The sequence below is a fragment of the Notothenia rossii genome (genome assembly GCF_949606895.1).
Source record: "Notothenia rossii genome assembly, chromosome: 8".
In the NCBI taxonomy this organism is placed as follows: domain Eukaryota; kingdom Metazoa; phylum Chordata; class Actinopteri; order Perciformes; family Nototheniidae; genus Notothenia; species Notothenia rossii.
This window is the reverse complement of record NC_136906.1, coordinates 58,364,868-58,378,067: the sequence shown is the minus strand read 5'-3', so window position 1 is coordinate 58,378,067 and position 13,200 is coordinate 58,364,868. Positions and strand designations below refer to the sequence as shown.

Below are 13,200 nucleotides of genomic sequence, written 5' to 3'. Positions count from 1 at the left end.
CACGTGAAACCTTCTGTGTCTGAGTACCAAGAAAGAGGGAAAGAGAATACCTATACGTGTGAGTGTGAATACTTGCTACAAGGCACTCTCATTTACATATAGAGCACTGGGCCCTCAGGAGGTAAGTGGACTTTAACAGTGAGATAGCTCGCCTATTTATTGCTTTTCATGCTGCAGTGAATACCTGAGAGCCGCAACTTCTCAAACGTGGCAGTGAAATCCATATACAAATGACCAACAGCCATCACTGTTCTTCAGTTAGTGCCTATGCACTCAGAAAAAGAAAACCATGAGGCTGTTAGACAAACAACCCACCAATATATATAAGCTGCTTCTGTGACTCTGCACAGGCAATTGGATACATGTTGGAACGAACGGAAGAAAAAAGTTTGCCCTCCAAACTTTTTCCTCAAAGTTAATGAAAACTTCCAAATTTGACAATCCATCTGATATGATTTTTATTCCCCCGAACTATTGACAAGAGCCACCCACCCACACAATAAACCAATGTCAAATTGTCAGCCTGTCAACAAAAAAAGTCAGTTTACATTTACAGGGAATGATGATACAATCCATCAACGTCAGGCTAATCTGAATTGGAAATTTTATTACAAACCCCAGAATAAACTCGTGTTTTTGTCTGGTCCAGTCAGCAGCATGGAAGATTTATAGCTATATCATTATTCTTAACATAATCTTAGTTCTGCCGTGTGATTTAGCGGTGATTTATAGTCACGCTGTTCACTTGTAAACCATGGCAGGAGCTGGCAGAAAAAGACAGCCTAATATGCTAACAGCCACTGTTCTACTGATATGAAAATACAGCTGGGCGGGGGAAGCTTTGAGCAATGAAAAGATGTCATCTCGCCATGCAGCTGCAGATCTGTCATCAGTGCTGAGCTCGCCAACGCTGATTACATGGAAACATTTAGCCTTCATCATCCCATAGAAAACCATGATGTCATTGGCTTAATCACATCTCCCACTTCTGGTGATTATTTATTTGATCATCAGTATTTTTAAAATCCTAATTACTTTGCTCTTTTATTCTTAGTAACATCATAATCACAACATATTTTACATATAAAAAGTAGCAGCGTGCGTCCTTCAACTGCACTTGACATTTTACATTTGTATTCGACCTTCCATCTTTGCTTCTGGGGACAAAGATAATCGGGTCCACAGCAGGTAGGTCGTTTTCCCTGCTAACAAAGAAAAGTGTTATGATGAATTCATTATTTTGCAGGGTCAGCCATATCGTTTTTCCAGGCGACAAAAATAAACATTTTGTCACAGTTCTCGCTGTGTGATAATAATGGGCTTGGAAATGACCACAATTTTAACCCGTCTACCCTAATGTTTGAAAATTATGGCAAATGCCCAGGAAGCAAGGGGACATAGCATTTAGACCAAAAAAGTGCAAGTCCGGTGAGCAGGAGTGGACAGGGAATGAATATAAACAGAAAACTCACACAGGTGACTGCTTTTCGCTTTCCGTGTGAATCTAGTAGTCAACGTTGAGTTTAGTAACCCCAACCCACGTTACGAAACATCGTGAATCCAAACCGTTATCCTCTAAACCTAGCCAAGTTTTTTTGTTGTCTTAACCCAGGGGTCGGCAACCCGCGGCTCTGGCTCCCTTGAGTTTAGACATAAATAAGAAGGTAATTAAATAAAAGTATTTGAAGGACTATTTAAATGTTGTTGCATGGTTGAAAATGTTTCGTAATTTGTATTTTGAGGTGATACTGTGACACATAAATAAAAAACAAAACGGTTTTAATTAGGTCAACTAAAATATGCGTCATATCCTGCTACGGTCCCGCGCCAGCGCCTTTTCTTACAGATGAATAACCTGACCACCGCGAACTATGGATAAATCAGAGAAAAGAAAAGTATCGGAGGAACACAGGATTTAATTCTGCGTGGAGAGAGTTATTTGCTTTCACAGCAAACGAGGCTGGTTTACCGAGATGTTTGATATGTGGAGAGAAGTTGTCAAAGGTGCTGTAGCCTTTACGTATCGAGGAGAAAAACGGAAGAGGAAGACTGCTGACGATCTTCAGTCATAATTCAATCATTAACTCTTTTTAGGGTGCAGCTATATGTTTTATTTATTTCAAAGTGGGTCAATTTTTATTGTATTTTTTTCCCCTCAAATGTGCAGAGGGCTCCCCAAGTGCTGTGTTGATTTATTCAGTGATGCAAACACAGGTATGGTGAAAAAAGAGAGAACTATTCGAAGCAGGAAAAAAACAGCGTAATATACCATCTGACAAAGGCCTGTGCTATAATGCTTCAATTAACTGGCTGTTCTTTATAATATACTCAGATCAATAGGAGACATAGATGTTAAGTTATAAATCAAGGGTTTTTATTATTATTTACAGCATGGGTGGGGAACCTTTTTGCTCTCAATTTTTACAACATCCTGACCACCAAAACAGAAAGATATGGACACAAGATATGTGCAAATGTATTTAGTATCCATGTGAACATTATTTAAGTCGGGGGGACCTAACCTCCTCTAGGGGGGTCCGGGGGCGTGCTCCCCCGGCAATATATATTTTTAAATATTGAAGTTAAAAGCATCAATCTGGTGCACTTTGAGAGCAACATGAGGAGATCTATGGGTACATCTTTCAACACCCATTTGAAACAGAACTGTAAGCAGATTTTTCTTTTTGGATATTTTAAAAATCACTCCCCTTTTAAACTCTATTCTTGTTATTTTTAACAACTTTTTTGTTACTGTCATATAGTATTTTATACCTGTTTTTCATTTAGTCTCTAATGTCTCATTAATTATAATGATCATATCAAGGTGTGCCTTAACCTCACTGAGCAGCTGAGGTTATTTGAGCCTCTCAGGAGAGAGCTCTCTTCCACCTGGTTTTAGAAAAGCTCTTTAAATTCGTTAGCATAGCTAGCTAACCAGATGCTAATAACAGATCGCCACTGTGCTTACAACTAAAGACACAGCCACGCAAACACTGCGGCATGTGTACGGCTCCTTATGGGTACTGCAATATTTGAAGAGCTGGAGCGGCGTTCCGGTGCTCTCCGTAAGCACTCTAGTCTACACTCCTTTCAGACGAGAAATAACCACGTGAAGACACGTTACGCTCGTGTTGTGTTCAATGAACCTGTCCTTGGCCAGGAAAAACAGGTACTCGCTTGTTTAATTATTTTGCGATCTAGATTTCTTCTTCTTTTTTGAAGTGAGAAGTTGTCCGTCAGTCGGACGGACTAACGGACGACCACCCCCCCCCCCAAAACGAAAACTCTTCGGTTCTCCACGAATTACACAAGTCACCCAAAGCAGCGTTAAAAAAGCGGGAGGCGCCGAAAAGCGACTAATTTGCATCACTGTTTATTTTAAAGTAGCCTGTGTATTTGTTTTAATTCTCCTTATAAGAGTTCTTTGTTTCTTATTAGAGGTTAACAGTTTTATAATGTAATACATATTTAAATGCAAAAAAACGGTAGTTTTTGTCTATGATATAACAATAAATACAACTTTATAAGCTATCAAATATGTTTTGCGGCTCCAGACAAAACAAACTGTTGGAAAAGGGGGCAAAATGGCTCTTTTGGTCAAAAAGGTTGTAGACCCCTGTCTTAACCTAACATTTAAATTAAATTACCTTTAGCAACATGTTCACAGGAAGCACAGTGGAGCTACATTGTTTTACGCGTAAGGCTTTAAAAAGGAACCCTTACGGAACCTAGAGTTTGCGATGAATTACAACAGATTCAAAGAGGAATACATTTCTTGTTTTTTGTTCTTCACTTTTCATCTATTTTTTTCAACCCTGTTACTTCAATGTGTTCCCATCTTATTATTTGCATTTGTTTATTGACCTTAATGGAAGGGTGTCAGTATTTTCCGTGTTTCCTATATGAATTCCTCTTTTGTGTCTTGCAAGGCCTCTGTATATAGCCTGTATTGTTCTTAAGCCGTGTTTAATCAGAGAGTTTGAAAAAACACTTTGTAGTTGATTAAATCATGCATAAAGGCAAAGGTGTACGCAGATCATTGCTTTCATAAAATCTGCAGATGGATGGAACTAACCCTGAATCCTGGAGACTATTGAGTAAAGCCTTTAGGGGCTCTCTTCTTATTAAAATAATGCTTTAGGGAACCATGGTGGCCATTGACTAAGATGAACTCACTCAACCGGATTAGCCTTTGGCCTTGGAAGAATATACCCTGAACCTTTGACTAGTTATTGCTTCCTGCTGTACAGATCATACATCTATCCTATTGATTGGCCTTGGCTGCTCCAGAGCTTTAATTGTGGTGCCGGCCTCACATTTCACCGACAGTAATAGGTTACACAGAAGAATAAAGATGCAGTCGCAAGATATTGATCACGAGGAATCCACACCTCTGGCAAAATTAACGAGACAATGCATATGGATCGATACTGCTTACCCCTCACTTGGCAAAAGAGTATTTATCTCCGCTTCTTCCTATACTGTGCCTGCGATCCAAGCAGAAGTGCTGATTTGGGCTCATCTTTTCAAAAGCATCTCATTAAAGTTCATCATGCAGTATCAATTGTAAAAGCACCAGGAATCTCATTATGGATTGGGAGGGGGGAGCTTCCCCCAATTGTTTAAGTGTAAGCGAGATGAGTGCTTTCATTGGGAATGTGTTGTACTGTAAACGCACAAGGAGGCCATATATCGAATATTTGTTCACCCAATATGGGAAGACAGAATTTCACCACATCCTCAGAAATAGATTGTGAGGTATGTGCGATTGTTCATTCAGGATTGCATAAGATTAATGGCCTGATAGCTCCAGTGTGTATATTGTGACTATCTGGGCTATTTAACCCACAAAACTCATCCCATCCGTGAAAACATGAGACCAAACGACAAGCATGTTACAGCAGACGAAAATCAATTCTTGATTGCCATGATTAGCACCCCCCAGAGAGTGATTGATACAATATGAATGTGGTTCTGGTTCATGTGAGTGACTTTTGCAGCGGAGAGCATTATGAATGGGCTCTTTAGAAGCTATAGGGCAGCAAAGTACTCACACATAATTACTCACACTCGATGCCGGGCCCTCCCATGGCGTTGGGGTTTTGGGTGTCAAGCATCCCGCTGCCTGTTTTTTCTCTGCATGCTTCTAAACAGAAAGTAAGCGTTTCATCAATGTCTCCTTTAATCACACACACACACACACACACACACACACACACACACACACACACACACACACACACACACACACACACACACACACACACACACACACACACACACACACACACACACACACACACACACACACACACACACACACACACACACACACACACACACAATAATTGACCTGACTCGTGAGTCCTACCCTTTTGTTAAACCCCAAGAGCGCAGGTTTCTCTAAAGAGAGAGATAAAAGAAGGTGAATCTTCAGCGGCAGTTAATTAGGTAACAAGTGGCATTTTATTTATCTGTTTGGAGTTTTTGTTCATGACTTAAGCAAATTTAAAGAAAAACTCAAGGTTGGGTTACAAAGTCTTATAATGACAATGTTCTTTTTTTTTACTCACATTTCCTTATAACAACAATGATTATCTTTAATTTAAGCATCTTTCAGTTTCTGTTTTTCCTTTTTTTAATAGAATCCACTATCCATTGTTGTGGTTCCCTCCCTGTAAATGGTTGGAATTGACCCATTGTATGTGCTGAACTTTTGTTTATATGAAAATTATTTTTGTATTTTCCCATTATAACAGAAACAAAGCTTATTTTGCCTGGCAATTCATTAAAACAGGTTTTTTTTTTTACTAATTTAATTCTGCCTTTTCTTTTGGTTTCTCACCTAGCGGCAACCTCCGGCTCCAGGGCTAAGCAACAACACCTTTACAGAAGACCCCAAACTGTAGTTTGTCAAATGGCCACTAGAGGCTGGATACAGAAGGGAGTCAAAATTGAAAGACCCGGATGTTAAATTGTCCAACATTACAGCATAAATAAACATGCTTACAGCCTTCCACAAAAACCGGTTTGTTCTCCATAGCAATGTTTGTATTATTATGACAACTGTACATAGAGTGAAATGTTATACAACTCACCACTTTTAATTGTATTTAGGCCAAAATGTACACATGATAGGGGAGAGGTAGCTTTGAGTGACAGTTGGGTGCAGTCTCATTTAGATATCCACTTCCTGTCTGCTATGCTACATGACTCGTGACCACATTAGCTCCACTGACAATGCCCATTTTTTGGATGGTCACTTACAATATGGCGGCGACTGGAGACACCCACATCAAGCCTCAGAAAGTCTCTTCAGAAAACTGTTAGTGAAGTCATGGAGACTCGAGACTAGACCCATATTCAAACAGTCTCTGATACTTCCAATCAGAAAAGTGCAGCTATAGCATTAGATTAATTTGCACTGATAATCGCGATTGTGCAATTCCAAAAGCCTGAGGGGTCCAAGTATTATATTTCATGAGTATCAAATCCTAGCTGCCAATAATATAAAGACTGGGACAGAATCCCTAAGGTGCCCTAGGGAAATAAAGTACTGGGAATCTCAGTATGCACCTGGCAATTTAAAGTAATTATTCAAGAGGTTCATTTTGTTCTGACTGGAGCATCTTTTTATATCTCCCTTCTTTTTCTTCAGGTGTGGGTAATGACTAAGTGCCCTTAATTTGGGCCGTGACAGGAGCGGTTACGGGTAAAGCAGGGACATTAGCATGGAAATAGGGAGCTTTAACACTCAAGAGCAGAAAAAGGCTAAATTGGGAAATATAATTTCCTGCAATCTGTAACAGTGTCTCGTTTTTTGTTTATGTATATGCTTATGAGCGGATATGTTGTATAACACCTTTTTTATCACAATCTCACCTGCGCCACAAGCAATTTGCATCTCTGTCTCTTGTGTTTCTTATCTCATCTCCTGTGTTTCATCACTATGGAAATACACCGGTTCTAACATTCATTCATTCATTCGAGAGAAGCAAGACAATTATCGTTGCAGAAAATAACCACTACTTTTAAAGTTTTTCTTTGAATCACAGGCTTTTCTGATCACACAGTGGCAGGATCCTTAAAACAGTTAAAGTGTGAGCTGGTTGACTGACAAAGCTGCGAGTAAATACACACTGCCCCACTTTTTATTTTGTATCCATCATCCGTAAGAGGCAATTAAAAGTTGGTTCCAGCAGCGTGCATTAGCAGTAAAATGAAAGCTTTGGCCTCATGTTTCATCTCTCTCCACTCCAACTGTTTTACTACCCCCCCGGGCGCTTAATTTGAAGGCGAAAAATGGTCACCAACAAGGCGGTGTTATCGATGGTGCTGACATTTGCTGTTCCACCTTTCACGTACTTCGTAATATCACTTTTCCGTCCACTGAGTCTCGCCTCCCTCTCTGTCTTTATCTCACACATACAGTACAAGTTAACTGATTCACTCCATCTCTCTTGCTTTCTCTACGTCTCTGACAGAGAACAGTAAACTCCCTGCCTGCCTGCCATTATTTACCTCTCCCTGCATGCATTTTGATGTACATCTGCGAAGAGAGAGGGCTAGCTATTAATTAGGGAGCGTGGCAGCGTTAAAAAGGATCCAGAGGGAGAGACGATGGAAATCTCAACCTGCCCACCGTGTCCTCCCACAGAGCTGGTGATTAATGATGTCAGCCATATCAGGGGGACCCTTATCAGACATGGACGCTCCCACCAAACAAAGCCAGGGTTAGAAGCTCGGTGTTTAACTGATGAAGTGGGGCCGGTTGGCGAGGGGAAGGCGAGAGCCAACATGAATGCTAATGACACCCGGCGTCAATTGTAAGGTGAGCGCCCGGGAACATTAACGCTCACCTCCCCAGTTAGAGGGGGCTGTAATTGATTGTGTAATATTTCAGGCTCAGGCATTAACTGTAATACACGGGGGCTGGGAGAAGCATTCACATGCCTTAGAAATATATCAGCCATGTTCAAAAATCTCAATATTACTTAAATAATTCTGTCCAAAGTGCTAAAAAATCCTTAGTAACTAAAAGTAACTCATTTTATTTTAATTATATTAATGTCATAGAACAACTCACCTAATGGAATATAATTTATATAAATACATTTTTTTGATTTTGATTTAGTCTTAATTGTAAATGAATCATTTGATGCTACTTTAGTCTAGTCCAAGACAACCAAAGCAAAGTATATTTTTGTCTAGTTTTCATAAAAACTGTATATAAACTTGCATTATTAGGCGACAGCTGTCACCATCTTTCTTGTATACTGTTACCATGATCGACCTTCTAATAATGATGCGTCAGCTTCCTTTTGAATAATTGCTGCGATTGCCTGCATTGTAAATAAATCAGTTAATTTTTCATCTTTACATTATTGGTATGGGCTTTTTTATTGATAGAACATGTAATATATTGTTTTCAATGGCTACTTTAAAATGAGTCCTCAAATTTGTGTCATTTTAAACTTTTAACTTCTCATAAGAAAATATCCTTCGGGACTAAATGACATGAAAAAAGGGGGAATTTTTTGCTGAACATTAAAGCAGCTTTTACGAAAGATAATTTGCATGTTAACTTTTAACTCTAGCTGTCAGACCATGACAGTTTATACAAAAAGTAAAATGTCCTTCTTCAAAATGTGAAGTGGAAGTATAAAGTAGCAAGAAACGGAAATCAGTAAAGTACCAACAGCCTGATAAGGTATTCAAGTAATCTACTGAAGGACATGCCTTGAGTTACATGTCACCACTTGTACTCTCAACATAATAAGTGTTACATGCTGCAGCACAAGAGGGGATTTTCACATTCGGCAGCAAGGTTACAAAGCTTAATGGGACGCTTTGAATTAACGGTCTTATCAGATCAGATGGAAGCGTGAATATCAATAAAACAATCTCTGTGCCTAATCAAACTCTAATCTTTGTCACAAGTTATGTGAGTTATCTCCCAGTTATTTGATATCTGCTCCAATACACTTGCTTTCAACTTTATCATCTACGTGCATCGCATATTTTGAAAGGGAGCTTGGTGAGACCTTGCACGAGCAATGCATCAGCCCTATCTTTTCTGAGAGAGAGGGAGAGGTAGAAAGTGAAAGATTGGATCTCGTTTTTTCTGACGATCTGCCACTACAAAGACCATATCTCTCCTCTGTCCTCAGATTGCTATCTCCCACGGGACAGAAAGAGAATACTGTAGAGAAATGGGACACTTGCGTTTTATCAGGCTGTGCGAGATGTCGTCTAATGAAGCAGCATGCAATAAAGATTATTCCACGCTCTTTATATGTATTAAACATAAATGGGAATAAAGGGAATCATCAGCGTAAATCTCATTATCCCCAATCTAAGTGCAGATTTGATTGTGTTGAAACAAATACTGTACAAGTGAAAGGCTACATTAGCAATTATTCAAGATCAAACAAACCAACATACAAAAATCATTTGAATAAATTCCTTCGAGGATGCTGAGTAAACACTACCTACAGGAATAGATTGTTTTTATGTTGAAGAAAAAGGCACATACCGCACTGTTTACATCTCGTGTGTACATGGCACAGGAGGAACCTTCTCATACAGAGGTGGTTCATTTGTTTCTGTTTGTGACTGCACCTCATTTGCTGGAGGCAAATGTCAAGGAATGATACAAGCCTGTAAATTAAAACGTAATGGCTGTCATTTAATAGCTATTCTTCAGTTGTCATGGGAAATGTGCGAGTCTTGGGTGGTAAAGAACGCACCAAATGTATAGAGTAGAGGTTGACCTTCCATGCAGGAGATACAGGCAGGAATGAAAGCATGTGTGAGGCTATATTGTTGATATGTAATTGGTTTTCCAAGTCCTCATCCTCCCATACAACCATATAGGTTGTTTTTTCCTACCCTCTTAAAAACCAACATAGATACGTGGCTCTCTTGGTGGCAATTATACCTAAATGAAACAGTTGCAGTTTTAAATCTACCTGGTTAGTTTTAGAACAAGATCATGGTCAGGATTTGTTGTAGAACTTAAGTTTTGTGCATGAGTTAACCTAGTTATTGAGGTAAGTTACAAATATGCACATTTTGTCCAAGGTTAAAGTCTTGTGTTTGTTTCACTCATCCCTCCACCCGATTCTCCTTACATACTTTGACGCTATTTATCCTACATCACCTGACTTCATATTTTTCTGAGCCAATAGCAGTCTATTTTTCCACCCAATCAAGAGGCATAACACAGTTTCTGAATGCGTCCACTACTCTGGTCTGGACTGAAATATCTGAGCAAGATTTGATAGTCATGATCCCCAGAGGATGAATCCTATTGACTTTGGTGATCATCTGAATTTCCTTCATGTCCCACCAATGACATTTGCACTTGTGTTTCTTTTGTGAAATGTGTTGACAACTAATGGATGAATTGCCTTGAAGTTTGGTAGAGACATTCAGGATCCCCAGAGTATTGATCCTGAAGATCCTTTGAACATAAATATACTACCACCAGCAGGTCAAAAGAAATATCTTTATATATTGATGGAATATCTGTTGTTCACTTTGTTCCCACACTGAAGTCCACATTTGTGGGTTTCTATCTTTAAAACTATTGAATGTATTGCTAAGGGATTTGAAAAATACATTTTATGTTCCCCTCATGAATGGGGATCTGCTGCTATTATGAAGATCTCAATGCTTTGGTTGACGACTACATACCTTTAAGACAAAGGACATTCCCACCAGCCTCAAGCTTTGTGTTGAGTGCTGATTAGCATGCTTAACATCACAGTTAGCATTGTTATTGTGATAATTTTAGCATTTAACCATTAGCATTTATGTGCGTGACTGTCATGTTTTCACACTGCTGCTTCTGCTCTTCTGTCTCAATGGCTTTAATGGTATGCAGAAATAATTGTTCACAATTTGACTAAAGAGGAGCTGAAATGGAAGCGTGTACACCAGGGGGATTTTTCCAATGCAATTTCTCTTTCACATCACGTTCTCTACTGCTGTGTGAAACCAAAGGTGTAAATGTAATACTCATTGAGTGTTGTATGTTGATATGCAACATTGGCTGCCAGCGGAGGGCCTACAGGGTGCAGGTTAATACAGTTTCAACCACCGAAGGATCCCTATTCCCTAATTTGCTTTGGACTTTTAAAAGAATATTACACGTCTTCCACCAACTGTGGCTCTTTCTTCCCTTTTCAGCGTCTTCTCGCCATGGCTCCCATTCATCCTGTGTGCCGGAGAGGACCATGAGACTCATTAGTGACCGCCTCTGTATTTCATGCAGTGTTTCCCCCAAAGGCATTACTAGCACCATTAGCCCAGGCAGCAGTGAGATTTCCAACTGCCTGGGCAGACGGATGCCTTCCAAACCAAAGTGTGCTCCTTTCTTTAATTAGCATTTTTCAAACATCAATATATTTTCCTCTGGCCTCCCAGGACCAAAACTCTGCCGAATTAATTATTAACAGCCTTTGCTGCCTTACACTTTCATTTTATCTCACCTCCTCCTTCTTCCTTTGAAAGCAGTCATGTTTTCCAAGCTTTTGCCTGTAGTTAGATGTGAATGGAGGGTGTACATTTAGTGACTGCTGTCTCCCTCTAGTATGCTTTAATAGCACTTATTTTGTGTATAAAATGATCAATTTGGGTCCAAATCCAGAATGCAAGAAATATTGCTGCCCATGAGTTCTGAAGTGCGTGAGGCTTTGCTGCCCACGGGCCATTTAGTTATTATGTTTATATTTCCTTCTTTAATGTATTCTCTACTGCCAGATTTTAATATTAACTTTTGCCATTTCCAAAGTAAGACAGCCACCTGCAGAAAATTGGATGACTTCTCTTTAGAATCCCCCCAGGTGGAGAACAGAGGGTGAATTCTCTTTCTATCCGTCATAAAAAAGGAGGAAAGAGTGAGGCCACAGATTTGAAAAGGCAGGGGATTGGTTTGGAGGCACAATATGGTTAAAGAAATAAAGTTAAAAAAGGAGCGAGATAACCCTTTCTGCCATTCCTGTGGCCTCGTCCAGCCTCTGTGACAGAAGACGTCCGAATGGCACAGTCCATCAGGACTCACCATGGTAACCACTCTGGCTTCGGCTCAAACACAGTGTATTGAAGCTAACAAATGCACATGTCAAATTAGTCACCAATGGCAGCTCATCTGCTTAGTGTCTAGTGTATAATAAGAATGTCAGAGTTCATTATGAAGTAAATACTTCACAATCAACTAATCAGATCCAATCAGTGGTTGGTGATGGGGGGTATTTGATGATGTTTACGGCTTATTAAAAAAACTCTTGATGATAATAATGTTACTTATATTCATAATCAAAAATAAGAGCAAATCTGTTTGTAATATTTGCAGTAAAAATATATTTATTATAAATGAACCCTGTTTGAACCAGACTGTATATATAAAGGTTTGAACAGACAATATTGCATATCTTCGAGTTTTGCTGAGCCAATGCGATCAAAATCTTTCCTTCCTGAACCTCAATACCATTTTAAGAACATATCTACATCTCACTAAAGAAAAACCCAATTCATTATATATAGAATGACAAACTAAGGAAATATATTTAAGCAACTTATGAAAGGCAATAACTCTAAAGGTTTAACAAGCAAATATACCTTTTATTAAATCTTTCTACAAATAAAATACCCTTGTAACACTGAATACTAAAACAAGTCTCAGATTGTTAACTCACATCCTGGTAGCCTGTGACAGGTTTCGCTACAAGAAAGATACCAATTAGCCAGTCAATGTTTCAATAAAGCCGCTGTCCTTTTCTATTTGATGTAATGTGATACCAGCAGCCCTCAGTTCTCGCTATGATCTCCCAGATAATTACTTATACGTAATTGTAGAGGAAACTGTCTGAACGAGACTGAAATGATATGTAGAAAACGATGTTGACCCTTAAGTGAAGAAAGTGTGCAAAGTGGAAACTAACTTTGTTAGGGAGCTGTGCATTTGTGTGAAGGAGGACTGAGGGCGGCTGGTATCACATGAGAGTTGCACTAATGATCATATGAAAGTTGATAATCTTTCTTTCTGAGGCCATTCCATTCGAAGTCGGAAGCATTTTGATGTCGATTTCCAATTGTCACATACTCATTTTATACATGAAGAACAATTAAGAAAAGCTAAGTGCTTATCAGCTTTTCAGTTAAAACCGGTCAATTCTGAGAAAAACACTGTAACCT

The 13,200-nt window shown here is 39.3% G+C and overlaps 1 long non-coding RNA gene across 2 annotated transcripts in view; it reads right to left on the bottom strand.

Moving 5' to 3' along the window:
* Positions 1–644: 644 nt before the first annotated feature.
* Positions 645–13,200, bottom strand: part of LOC307017216 — a 37,875-nt gene continuing 25,319 nt past the window's right edge. For both annotated transcript variants that reach the window (XR_013802074.1, XR_013802075.1), the window contains 2 exons: positions 5,055–5,146; positions 645–1,205 (listed from right to left, as the gene is read on the bottom strand). This is a non-coding gene — a long non-coding RNA (uncharacterized lncRNA). The remainder of the gene's footprint in view (positions 1,206–5,054; positions 5,147–13,200) is intronic.